Below are 11,649 nucleotides of genomic sequence, written 5' to 3'. Positions count from 1 at the left end.
CTCCTTCCTAAGGCAGAGACACACAACTCAACCCACTTTGCTCTAGGCTGGCTCTGTGCAGACTGACTGCTCCCAGCCAGAATGCACATTTCTCTACAGAGCCCCCTAGCCTGCAAGCCATAGCTTGTAATGTTGACACAGTTTTCAATATACCACACCAAGTGCCTTGCACAGCAAATCTAGGGCCATATAAGAACTTGAACCCCAGTCTCCCAAGTCCTCTCCTACTAGCTGAGCCATCCTCACTCTCTTTATGGCGAGTGAAATGTTTGAAATATCTAGGTGCATATATATATATATATATATATATATATATATATATATATATATATATATATATCTCATCCCAGCACATGACAATATACACTGCCTAGAACTATTTTACTCTTTGGTTTTAGGCTGTCAGAGAGTTTTTAAAGCTTGTTATTAAATGAGACATCATGGTCTTGTTCTTATTCTGAGGGAACTTTTTGTAATCACATCCTTTAATAATCCTTCACTGCATTCCTATTTTTGAGCTGCTGGAACCCCTGCTCTAATAATTGGTAGATATCTGCTTCCTCTTACCAGTGCCCACAGGGCTGACAATGGGGCTTGCTTGTGTTGCAGGTGTCCATCATAGTGCCTGATTGCTACTGAAACTAGAGAAAGTATAACAAGAGTTACATTTTACCTATGATCATTCAGAATGACAGTGCAAGGTTTCTGACAAGGAAACCCTTCAGCGGACTCCCCATCTGTGTTCTGCAAAGGTGTGATGTTTACAATATTTGCAATATATTCACATTTGCCAGTGGGCGAGGGGGAAAGCTCCTAATGCTAATTTCTTCCCTCAGTTACACGGATATAAATCCAAAATATAGAAACACATTGAAGTCAATGCAGTTATTTTGGATTTCTACAGGTGTAGCCAAGAGCAGCATTTGGCTTATGCTAATTTTCATTTTTTGCTGACTGTGCTGAGTAAAATGGGTTATAGCTATTGTTTTAAAAAATGGATTTTGACTCAACAGATTGAACAGCTGTCCCTTAGCCATGATGTTCTATTCATGCAAATTCTTATTGTGCCTGGCAGGGCTGTTGCTAGTGGGGCCTGGGACAAATCAGCCTCCCCGCTAGTCTCCTCGCTGTCCGTCCAGCCCACCCTCCCCATCCCCCTGACTACCACTCTCCTCCTTGCTGTCCGTCCGCCTGCCTGACTCCTCCCCCCACTCCCGCCTGCTCCTCGCCTCCCCATTCGCCTCCTCAACCCACTGGCCCGCCCGCCTCCTGCCTCACCTCCTCACCCACCTCCCCACATGAATATCAGGACAAATGGCGTCCCGATTGTACATCGGTCGGGACAAAGGGCTAAATATCAGGACAGTCCCGATTTTATCGAAGCCCGGTCGCCTCGATTCGCCCTGCCCAAGGGACAGCTCTGGTGCTTGGTAGATTGTGGAGGCACTAGAGAGGCATCTAAGCAGCCAGGTAGTATTGTGGGTGACCACTACTAAATCGGAACGTTAAAAAGTTCTGTTATTTTCAGCAGGCAACAGTTCCCACAGCAATATCTTCTTGACTACAAAGGCCACATATTTGTTTAGAAAATGGCAGGTCAGTGTTTGGTATTAATGGACTGCAAAATGTAATTTTAAAGAAGAACTGGGTTTGCATTCAACAAATCAAGACAGGAAGGCTGTGATCTAATTGTCAGAGCAGAGAACTGGGAGCCTCTAGTAACTACTGAGCCCTGACACTGACTCTTTCTGTGACCATGGGCTTGTCACTTATCTTCATTTTATGAACGAAGTTACGAATATTTAATTATGTTGCAGGGAAGCTGTGAGAAGTAGCTGTGAAGGTAGCCACTGCTAACACCAATCAAATCCAACTTCCCTATCATCTGTTTGTGTAGCCATTAAATTATTCCAACTTAGAATGAGACTTTGTGGACTGAGGCCAACTTTCCAGACTTGAATGTGTAAAATTAGACACGTTGATGCATATTTAGGCACCTAAACAGCATGATGTGATATTTCATAGTATTTGTCACTTGCATTGATTTCAATACTAAATATCTAACAATAAGATATATATATATATATAGCTTATATAATTAGTTGTATAAATCACATTATTTTGATGAAATAATTAATTATATTAACCCGATTTATAAAGTTTCTTACCCTCCTACTGTTTTATACCCAGGTTAATTTGGCTTAAGGAAAAAATAATCACTGTCTATGTCACCATTCCAGTTCAGAGTTTCTGCAATGCCAGTAGTAAATGTTTGGCTCCATCAGAAGCAATGGCCTTTGGTAATTTTCCAGGAACAATCTGCAGAAAAAAGAGGCACAGGCTTGTTAGGTGGCAGCAGTCTTGGTAACAAAAGGATATTGCAAGAAATAAATGCATGGACGTGTTCAGCTTTCTCTCAGTAAAGCACATTAGCGCATGCTTAAAGTTAAGCACATGCTTAACTGCTTTGCTGAATCAGGGCCTATGTGGCTTGGCTAAATCTATCATGGGCCCATGCCTTCTGGTATGTGAGTGACTGGAGATATTTAAATGTTGGTTAAACGGAGCACTGGAGAATGTTCAGTCAGGGGACAATAATCCTGCCCTGCCTCCAAAGACAGTTTTTCAGATAGCTGCTCGGTCTGAGCTTTTTCTGAATGTAATGGTCCAGGATGCCCCCAAATTTGGAAATTAAACAATTCAGGTCAGACCAAAATACCACTGGCTCATGTTTAATGAGCCCGACTCCATGGGTAGTCCTGTTGACTCCATGCAAATAAGGGAATCACGGTCTTGCTCTTATATTTTTCTAGTTACTGAATTTTACTCAATTTTATTTACAATTCCAGAACTATTACAGTTAAACTGCTTGTACTGAAAGGCTTCATTGCCTTGCAATTATCTGAATATTAAAAATAGTTAAATGGCAAAAATAACCACACCACCACTTATTCATACTAATCCATGTGAATATTCTTTATTTCCTCATACACCAACTCATTATTTTGCATTTCACAGTAGACACAATTAGCAATATTTACAATGCATACAATGTACAATGGATACAATTTGCTGTCAGTCTTTACTTATGACTCAGCTTTAAAATATTGAAATTAAAAAATAATAAGCCAATATAATTAAAACTACTTTCTCTGTCTCCTACTAAAGATATGGTTGAGCCTTGTTTTCACTTACACCAAGTTCCCTTTACACTGCTCCGGATGTTATTTACACCCTTCTTTGCACCACCAGTGTGGCTTAAAAGGGCCTCTACTGTAAATAAGAATCAGGCCTGGCAGTGGCGTAGCTTCCCTGACAAGAGTATACTGATGAAAGGCACAGCTCAGTCATGCAGAGAGAGAGAACGGATGTGTGTCATGAGTTTGTTAATCTTTCATGCATCCTCACAGCTCAGTGATCCAAGATAGTAATGGACAGTCCTTTGAGTTAGGTATTACTCATTTTTTCCTCAAAGACCACAGAAGAATACTAACCCAGTGTTACCAAACCCTGACCTTTGGAAATCCTGGAACCACAGGCCAGCAGAGAGAGAGGATGGGCAGTAAAAGAGGTTGGGCAAGGATTTCAAGATAATGGATATAAGTGTATGCTTGAAGGCAGAGAGAAATGATCCCTAGGAGAGAGTGGTTGTTAAAGATAAGGGAGAGACTGGGACTGGCACAGGGAGCTGTCGATGACATGAAGCACAAAAAGGTTGGGAACAAGAGGGCAGGTTGAAGAGCTATAGGCAGAAAGCGGAAGACAGACCTTGGAATTGAAATCAGGGGTGAAGACAGTGTTTCTTGTACCATGTCCTGGATAATAACATGAGGGGACTCCATTCTTATTAGATAAACCGGGCTCTTAATTAAAGCAGCTTAGTATAGAGCTGCTCCAACTGCAGCTTAACATTCCCAGTGTTCAGCACACAGACTTCCTGATTCCTCTTCCAGACTCATCCCTCTGCATCCTGGACTCCTCCTTCCATGTTCCATGCAGATGGCTACAAGCAGCATAGTCCTGAACTGCCACATCCGATTACGGTGCTAAGAGAGATAGGAAATAATATTGGTGCAGGACAGGCAGCAGGGGATACACCATCACCTTATGAACCAAGAATTAAGATGAATAGCTTTCCAGTAAGGGACATTGTAATCTGATCATGCATAGGGACATGCCTAGGAACTTTAAGATCTTTTCTTTCAGGAAGTGCTTTTGGAGAAAGGAATGTGTGCCTGTCTAGGAAGTAATCAAGCCAGAATGTTGCACTGCCTTGGTTCTCTCTCTCTCTCTCTCTCTGCTTGCACACAGAACACCAATAGCTCTTGAATGGACTATTTCCCCATGTTTATTTCCCCCGCCCGACAGTTCCTCACACGTTCTTGTTAACTGCTGGAAATGGCCCACCTTGATTATTACTATAAAAGGTGTGTTTTTTTGTTTTGTTTTTTTCCCCTCTCCTGCTGGTAATAGCTCACCTTACCTGATCATTCTCATTACAGTATGTATAGTAACACCCATTGTTTCATGTTCTCTGTGTATAGAAAATCTCCCCACTGTATTTTCCACTGCATGCATCTGATGAAGTGAGCTGTAGCTCACGAAAGCTTATGCTCAAATAAATTGGTTAGTCTCTAAGGTGCCACAAGTCCTCCTTTTCTTTTTGCGGATACAGACTAACACGGCTGCTACTCTGAAACCTGTCATTATGCAAGGCACTGAATTTAGCCGTATGGAGTGGAAATCTATCAACTTCATGAAAAAACTCGTACAGATACACACAGACATAATCTTCCTTTCCAAATGCAAACAGATGGACATCATACCAAAAGGACTGAAGGTAAAAAATCCATTACAATCTACATACCACACAGACTATGCTGACAGATGGTGCCACACACTCTCAAAGAAACTGCGGAACCACCTGATCAACATCCTATACAGCCAACAGGGGAAGATTAAGAATGAGCTCTCAAAACTGGATACTCTCATAAAAAAACAACCTTCCACACAAACTTCCTCGTGGCTGGACTTTACAAAAACTAGACAAGCCATTTGCAACACACACTTTCTTCTCTACAAAAGAAAAAGGACACTAACTATCTAAACTACTACATGCCACAAGGGGCCACAACAGTGGTTCCCTTAACCCAGCCAGCAATATTGTTAATCTATCCAGCTATACTCTTAGCCCAGCAGAAGAATCTGTCCTATCTCAGGGCCTCTCCTTCTGCCCCTCCACTCCCACGAACATGATACAGTTCTGTGGTGACTTAGAATCCTATTTTCGATGTCTCCAACTCAAGGAATATTTCCAACACACCTCTGAACAACATACTAACCCACAAAGACCTTCCTACCAAGACTACAAAAAGAAGGATTCCGGGTGGACTCCTCCTGAAGGTCAAAACAACAGACTGGACTTCTACACAGAGTGCTTCCGCCAACGTGCACGGGCCAAAATTGTGGAAAAGCAGCATCACTTGCCCCATAACCTCAGCAGTGCAGAACACAATGGCACCCACAGCCTCAGAAACAACTCTGACATCATAATCAAAAAGGCTGACAAAGGAGGTGCTGTCGTCATCATGAATAGGTCGGAATATGAACAAGAGGCTGCTAGGCAGCTCTCCAACACCACATTCTACAAGCCATTACCCTCTGATCCCACTGAGGGTTACCAAAAGAAACTACACCATCTGCTCAAGAAACTCCCTGAAAAAGCACAAGGACAAATCCACACAGACACACCCCTCGGGTATTCTATCTGCTACCCAAGATCCATAAACCTGGAAATCCCGGACGCCCCATCATCTCAGGCTTTGGCACCTTGACAGCAGGTTTGTCTGGCTATGTAGATTCCCTCAGGCCCTACGCTACCAGCACTCCCAGCTATCTTCGAGACACCACTGACTTCCTGAGGAAACTACAATCCATCGGTGATCTTCCTGAAAACACCATCCTAGTCACTATGGATGTAGAAGCCCTCTACACCAACATTCCACACAAAGATGGACTACAAGCTGTCAGGAACAGTATCCCCGATAAAGTCATGGCAAACCTGGTGGATGAACTTTGTGACTTTGTCCTCACCCATAACGATTTTACATTTGGGGACAACGTATACCTTCAAATCAGTGGCGCTGCTATGGGTACCCGCATGGCCCCACAGTATGCCAACATTTTTATGGCGGACTTAGAACCACGCTTCCTCAGCTCTCGTCCCCTAATGCCCCTACTTTACTTGCGCTACATTGATGACATCTTCATCATCTGGACCCATGGAAAAGCAGCCCTTGAGGAATTCCACCATGATTTCAACAATTTCCATCCCACCATCAACCTCAGCCTGGACCAGTCCACACAAGAGATCCACTTCCTGGACACTACGGTGCTAATAAGCGATGGTCACATAAACACCATCTATACCAGAAACCTACTGACCGCTATGCCTACCTACACGCCTCCAGCTTTCATCCAGACCACACCACACGATCCATTGTCTACAGCCAAGCTCTACGATACAATCGCATTTGCTCCAACCCCTCAGACAGAGACAAACACCTACAAGATCTCTATCAAGCGTTCTTACAACTACAGTACCCACCTGCTGAAGTGAAGAAACAGATTGACAGAGCCAGAAGAGTAGCCAGAAGTTACCTACTATAGGAGAGGCCCAACAAAGAAAATAACAGAACTCCACTAGCCATCACCTTCAGCCCCCAACTAAAACCTCTCCAACGCATCATCAAGGATCTACAACCTATCCTGAAAGATGACCCATCACTCTCACAGATCTTGGGAGACAGGCCAGTCCTTGCTTACAGACAGCCCCTCAACCTGAAGCAAATACTCACCAGCAACCACACACCACACAACAGAACCACTAACCCTGGAACCTATCCCTGCAACAAAGCCTGTTGCCAACTGTGTCCACATATCTATTCAGGAGACACCATCATTGTGCCTAATCACATCAGCCACACTATCAGAGGCTTGTTCACCTGCCCATCTATCAATGTGATATATGCCATCATGTGCCAGCAATGCCCCTCTGCCATGTATATCGGCCAAACTGGACAGTCGCTACGTAAAAGAATAAATGGACACAAATCATACATCAAGAATTATAACATTCAAAAACCAGTTGGAGAACACTTCAATCTCTCTGGTCATTTGATTACAGAGCTAAAAGTGGCAATTCTTCAACAAAAAAACAGACTCCAGCAAGAGACTGCTGAATTGGAATTAATTTGCAAACTGGATACAATTAACTTAGGCTTGAATAAAGACTGGGAGTGGATGGGTCATTACACAAAGTAAAACTATTTCCCCATGTTTATTCCTCCCCCCCACTGTTCCTCACACATTCTTGTCAAGTGCTGGAAATGGCCCACCTTGATTATCAGTATAAAAGGTGTTTTGTTTTGTTTCCCCCCCCCCCTCCTGCTTGTAATAGCTCACCTTACCTGACCACTCTTGTTACAGTGTGTATGGTAACACCCATTGTTTCATGTTCTCTGTGTATATAAAATCTCCCCACTGTATTTTCCACAGCATGCATCCGATGAAGTGAGCTGTAGCTCACGAAAGCTTATGCTCAAATAAATTGGTTAGTCTCTAAGGTGCCACAAGTACTCCTTTTCTTTTTGTGGATACAGACTAACACGGCTGCTACTCTGAAACCTCTCGTATGGACGTACACCAAGGAAAGGCGCCATTTCAGAAACAACATCTAAAGGAAGCACTTACTTGGAAGGAAATAGGGACCATGGTAGTCCAGAGAGAGCTAATGGCTATTTCCTTACTGAATGTTATTTTGTGGCAGGGAACATCAGGACTCAATGCATGGGCTTGATCATCCCAACCTGACCAACGCAGTGTTACCAGCTCTCGTGAATTTATCACAAATCTCATGATATTTGGTATTTTTACTTAAATCCCCAGCCCCTGGAAGTAAGGGATTACATGAGAAGCTCAGCTTCCATTAAAAAAAAATGTTTATCCCTCATGGTTATAGACCACAGCCTGAAAATTTGACGCCTCCCGCTGCACCCTGAAAAACCACAAGGCAAAGAAAAAGATACCCAATTTATGATTGTTTTAAAATGTCTAGATTTTAAAGCCAGTCTCATGATTTTGGGGGCCCTGACTCCCAATTTCTAAATGTACAGGGCTGGCAATCCTGCCAATCTTTTGAGGCAGAGGGTAAGAATGTGAATTCCTTCCGACAGGCTTCCCTACACTCCTGCATGCTGCATGCCTATTTCCCTATTCTACCACCTCATTCCCACCTTCCTTCAGGGCTCAACTGTAGCTGCAGCATAAAGTGTCATTAATCTCCTGAGAGTTTGTGCTTGGCTAGGAGAGTGGCATTGAGACTGGTGCTGTTGTGAGACCTGTTCCTGAGGTGTGTTGTGACAACAAACTGGCTTTGGGACACTATCACTTTTCAGACTAAAAAAAAATTTGTACAATTCCAGTTTGCGTGGATCTAAATGACTAGGCTGGCACCCAATGGATAATTTCTGAAGTTTTCATCTTGAACCAAAATATAAAATAAAGCACCTACAACAAAATCAACTGCTTTTGTTTGTAGGTTGCAGTGAGTTAATATAGCACCTGCCAAAATAAAGGCCAAATGTTGCCAATGGAGATTTGCACTGGGGAGACTACAATTTCCAGCATTCAGTGCTTGGTGTTGATCTGAGTGAAAAGGTGCTGGGAACAAGATGGATCATTGCATCCTGGGACATGTCTGGCATACAGCCGTGCTCCGTTGAATGTGTGAGTATTTGCAGATTGCTGCATTTTATGCCAGTTATGTGCTGCCCTGTTGGAGTCCTGGCAGGTTACTAGTGCAATTAGCACCTGGGAAAAGTCTGGGTGTTGTTTAGTTAATGGAAAATCTCAAAAGCTGTATCGATGTGCATGTTCATCCCTCGTGTTCTTGGGACAATAAAACTGATCTCAAGCAGTCTCTATCACAAAATATTGTCAGTGGGTCACAGTTTTATGGGTGACCTTGACTGTAATTACTTAGCTACACTTAAAGGTCTCATTTGTGATTCAACACTAGAAAATGCCAGTTGGAACCTGCCAAGAGACCTTTAAAAACCAATCTACAACTATGATGGGAATTGGATTGCTCTCATATCTGTTGTTTATTTATTTGTTGCTACAACTGTGTTCTCAAAAGCTGTGATCTCTTCAAAGTCTTGTCAGCTCTGCATGAACAGGCTAGTCTAGTACTTAAATAGAAGACTTCCAGAGAAAACCTATGAGCCAGTAATCTAGCAGGGTGTTGGAAGGTGGGGCTTGGCTACTGTGTTCATGCAGTAGCACTCATCCAGGTGTAAACCGGAAGTCCTGATTACTTACGGCCATTGTGGCAGATAAGGCTGCTCTGTAATGCCCCCTGTGGGAGCCAGAGGGCTACTGCAGTTAAATAATAAAATAGACTCAGGATTTGGCTGTCTGTGCCTTTAAGTATAGAAGGAAAACTTCCAATGCAAGCACTTCATTGTAGCACTTGAAGGCAAGGCTATGACCTGGCCTTGGGTTCCAGGCTAGCATGGAGGCGTCCCTCCTCTGTTCCAGGCTCCCCCAGCTCTGCCACAGAGGAAAAAGAAAGTAAGCTGTCTTAACTGATTTGCTGGCTCTTGATTGGTCAGTATTTCCTTCAGGCCTTTCTAGGCGTCTGGAGGACTGTCTTGTTGGTAGCTTGGTCTGAGTGTTTTTCCTTGTGCAGTGGATGTCAGGGAACTGATGCCTCCTGCAGGGGGCAGAGCAAGTCTGATAGACCGCCATCACACACCACTCCCACACAGAACAGGCTCTAGGTCTGATCTCCCCCTTCTGCAATAACTCCACTGTCCTGGGAAAAGAAGTCTGTTGTGGTGCTGAGAAACCGGTTGGTGTTGCAGACAAAAGGCGTATGGTTGAAGTGCCAAATACCACAGAGTAATGTGAGGATCAGTGTCCTTCATTGCCTGCAACCATTTAAGCAGTGCATGGTCCATTGTTAGGTCAAAGGGAGCCCCTAAAAGACAGCCTCACTGTCCATTTGATGGCTAGGTATTCTTTCTCAGTAGTGGAATATCTAGTTTCTTGTAGTTGCAACTTCCAACGTAGGTATAGTACTGGATGTTCCACACCCAACAGCAGTGCTCCCAATCCAACCGTGGAAGCATCAGTTTGTAGTATAAATGGGAGTGAGACATCTGGATACCAAAGTACAGGCTGTTGACAGAGGATATCCTTTATCTTGATAGAGGCCTCGTCGCATTGAGTTCTCCATCGGACTGCTCGGGGTGCATTGGCCTTTGGGAAGTCTCTCAGTGGTGCCACAAGGGTTGTGAAGTGGGGCATGAACCTTTCATAACAGCCACCCAGTCCCAGGAAAGCCGATACCTGTTTCTTGGTGGTGGGAATTGGGGTCCTCCTCAGAGGGCCTCTGTCTGATCTTGCAAGGGTTGATTCCTATTGTTCCCCCTGGGTTACCCCAGGTACCGGGTTTTCTGCTTCCTGAACTTAATTTTTTTGGGATCGGTAGTGAGTCCAGCTTCCTCTAGTGCAGGGGTTCTCAAACTGTGGGTCGGGACCCCAAAATGGGTCACAACCCATTTTAATGGGGTCGCCCAGGCTGGTGTTGGCCCTGGGCCCCAGCAAATCTGAAGCCCAAGCCTAAGCCCCACCACCTAGGGTTAAGGTTACTTGGGCTTCAGGTTGGCCCCCCCGCCGAGGGCGGTGGGGATCGGGCAGGGTCTGTCTTTGGTCTCCCCTCCTGGGGGTTGTGTAGAAATTTTTCTTATCAGAATGGGATCACGGTGCAATGAAGTTGGAGAACTGCTGCTCTAGAGATTGCAACACAGAGGCCCCAGATGTGACTGTCAACATGTACTACAAACAACGACACTGTCCAAACCGTAAGCTGCAAACTGGCTGTGCAATCTGGAAAAACCCTGGTCAGGAGGGAGAGAGAGCTACAGTATGCAGATCCCCACCCAGGAGAGTAACAGCTGAGGAGTCAGGAGTCTAGAAGGAGTGTCCTTACTTGGTCAGGGAGGGGGAATAGAGGGGCAGGAATAAGTGCTGTGACTGAACATGCAGCTCTCTGAAGGCAAGGAGGAGAAGCTAGCCTCTGAGGTAGAAGGAGACAAGAAACCCAGGAAGGGATTCAAGGAGTATGGGGTGGTGGGGAGGGTGCGTGTGACATGGTCAGAGCAACATAGAGAAGGCAGGTGATTTTCCACTGCAGCATTCCAGATAGTGCAGAGGAAGAGATGAAAAGCCAGGACAGAAGAGAGGAGGTTGAGCTAGGGGGAGAAATCATGTGCCTATATCTGTACATGTAGTAAATGTCTGTATAATAGGATCTTGGGGCGATGCAACATATTTCATTCCACAGGCCTTTGTCTGGGACAGGCACCTTCTTTCTTGAACATCAAGTCTATTTCTGAATAAATCTACATTGGAGCTCACTGTGTGTGCAGTGCCTTCAAGCATTCATTTTATCATCCTAGAAACAGACACGGTAATGTGGAGGCTTGCATTCACGCCTTTGGCAAGGAGTGGTGCATTTCCATCATTGCTGCTATATAATTAAGGGCCTATAGGATTCCACTTCGTCTCCTAGTTTTGGAATCA

The sequence above is a fragment of the Natator depressus genome, chromosome 9 (genome assembly GCF_965152275.1).
Source record: "Natator depressus isolate rNatDep1 chromosome 9, rNatDep2.hap1, whole genome shotgun sequence".
Classification (NCBI taxonomy): Eukaryota; Metazoa; Chordata; order Testudines; family Cheloniidae; genus Natator; species Natator depressus.
Note: the sequence above shows the minus strand (reverse complement) of the source record.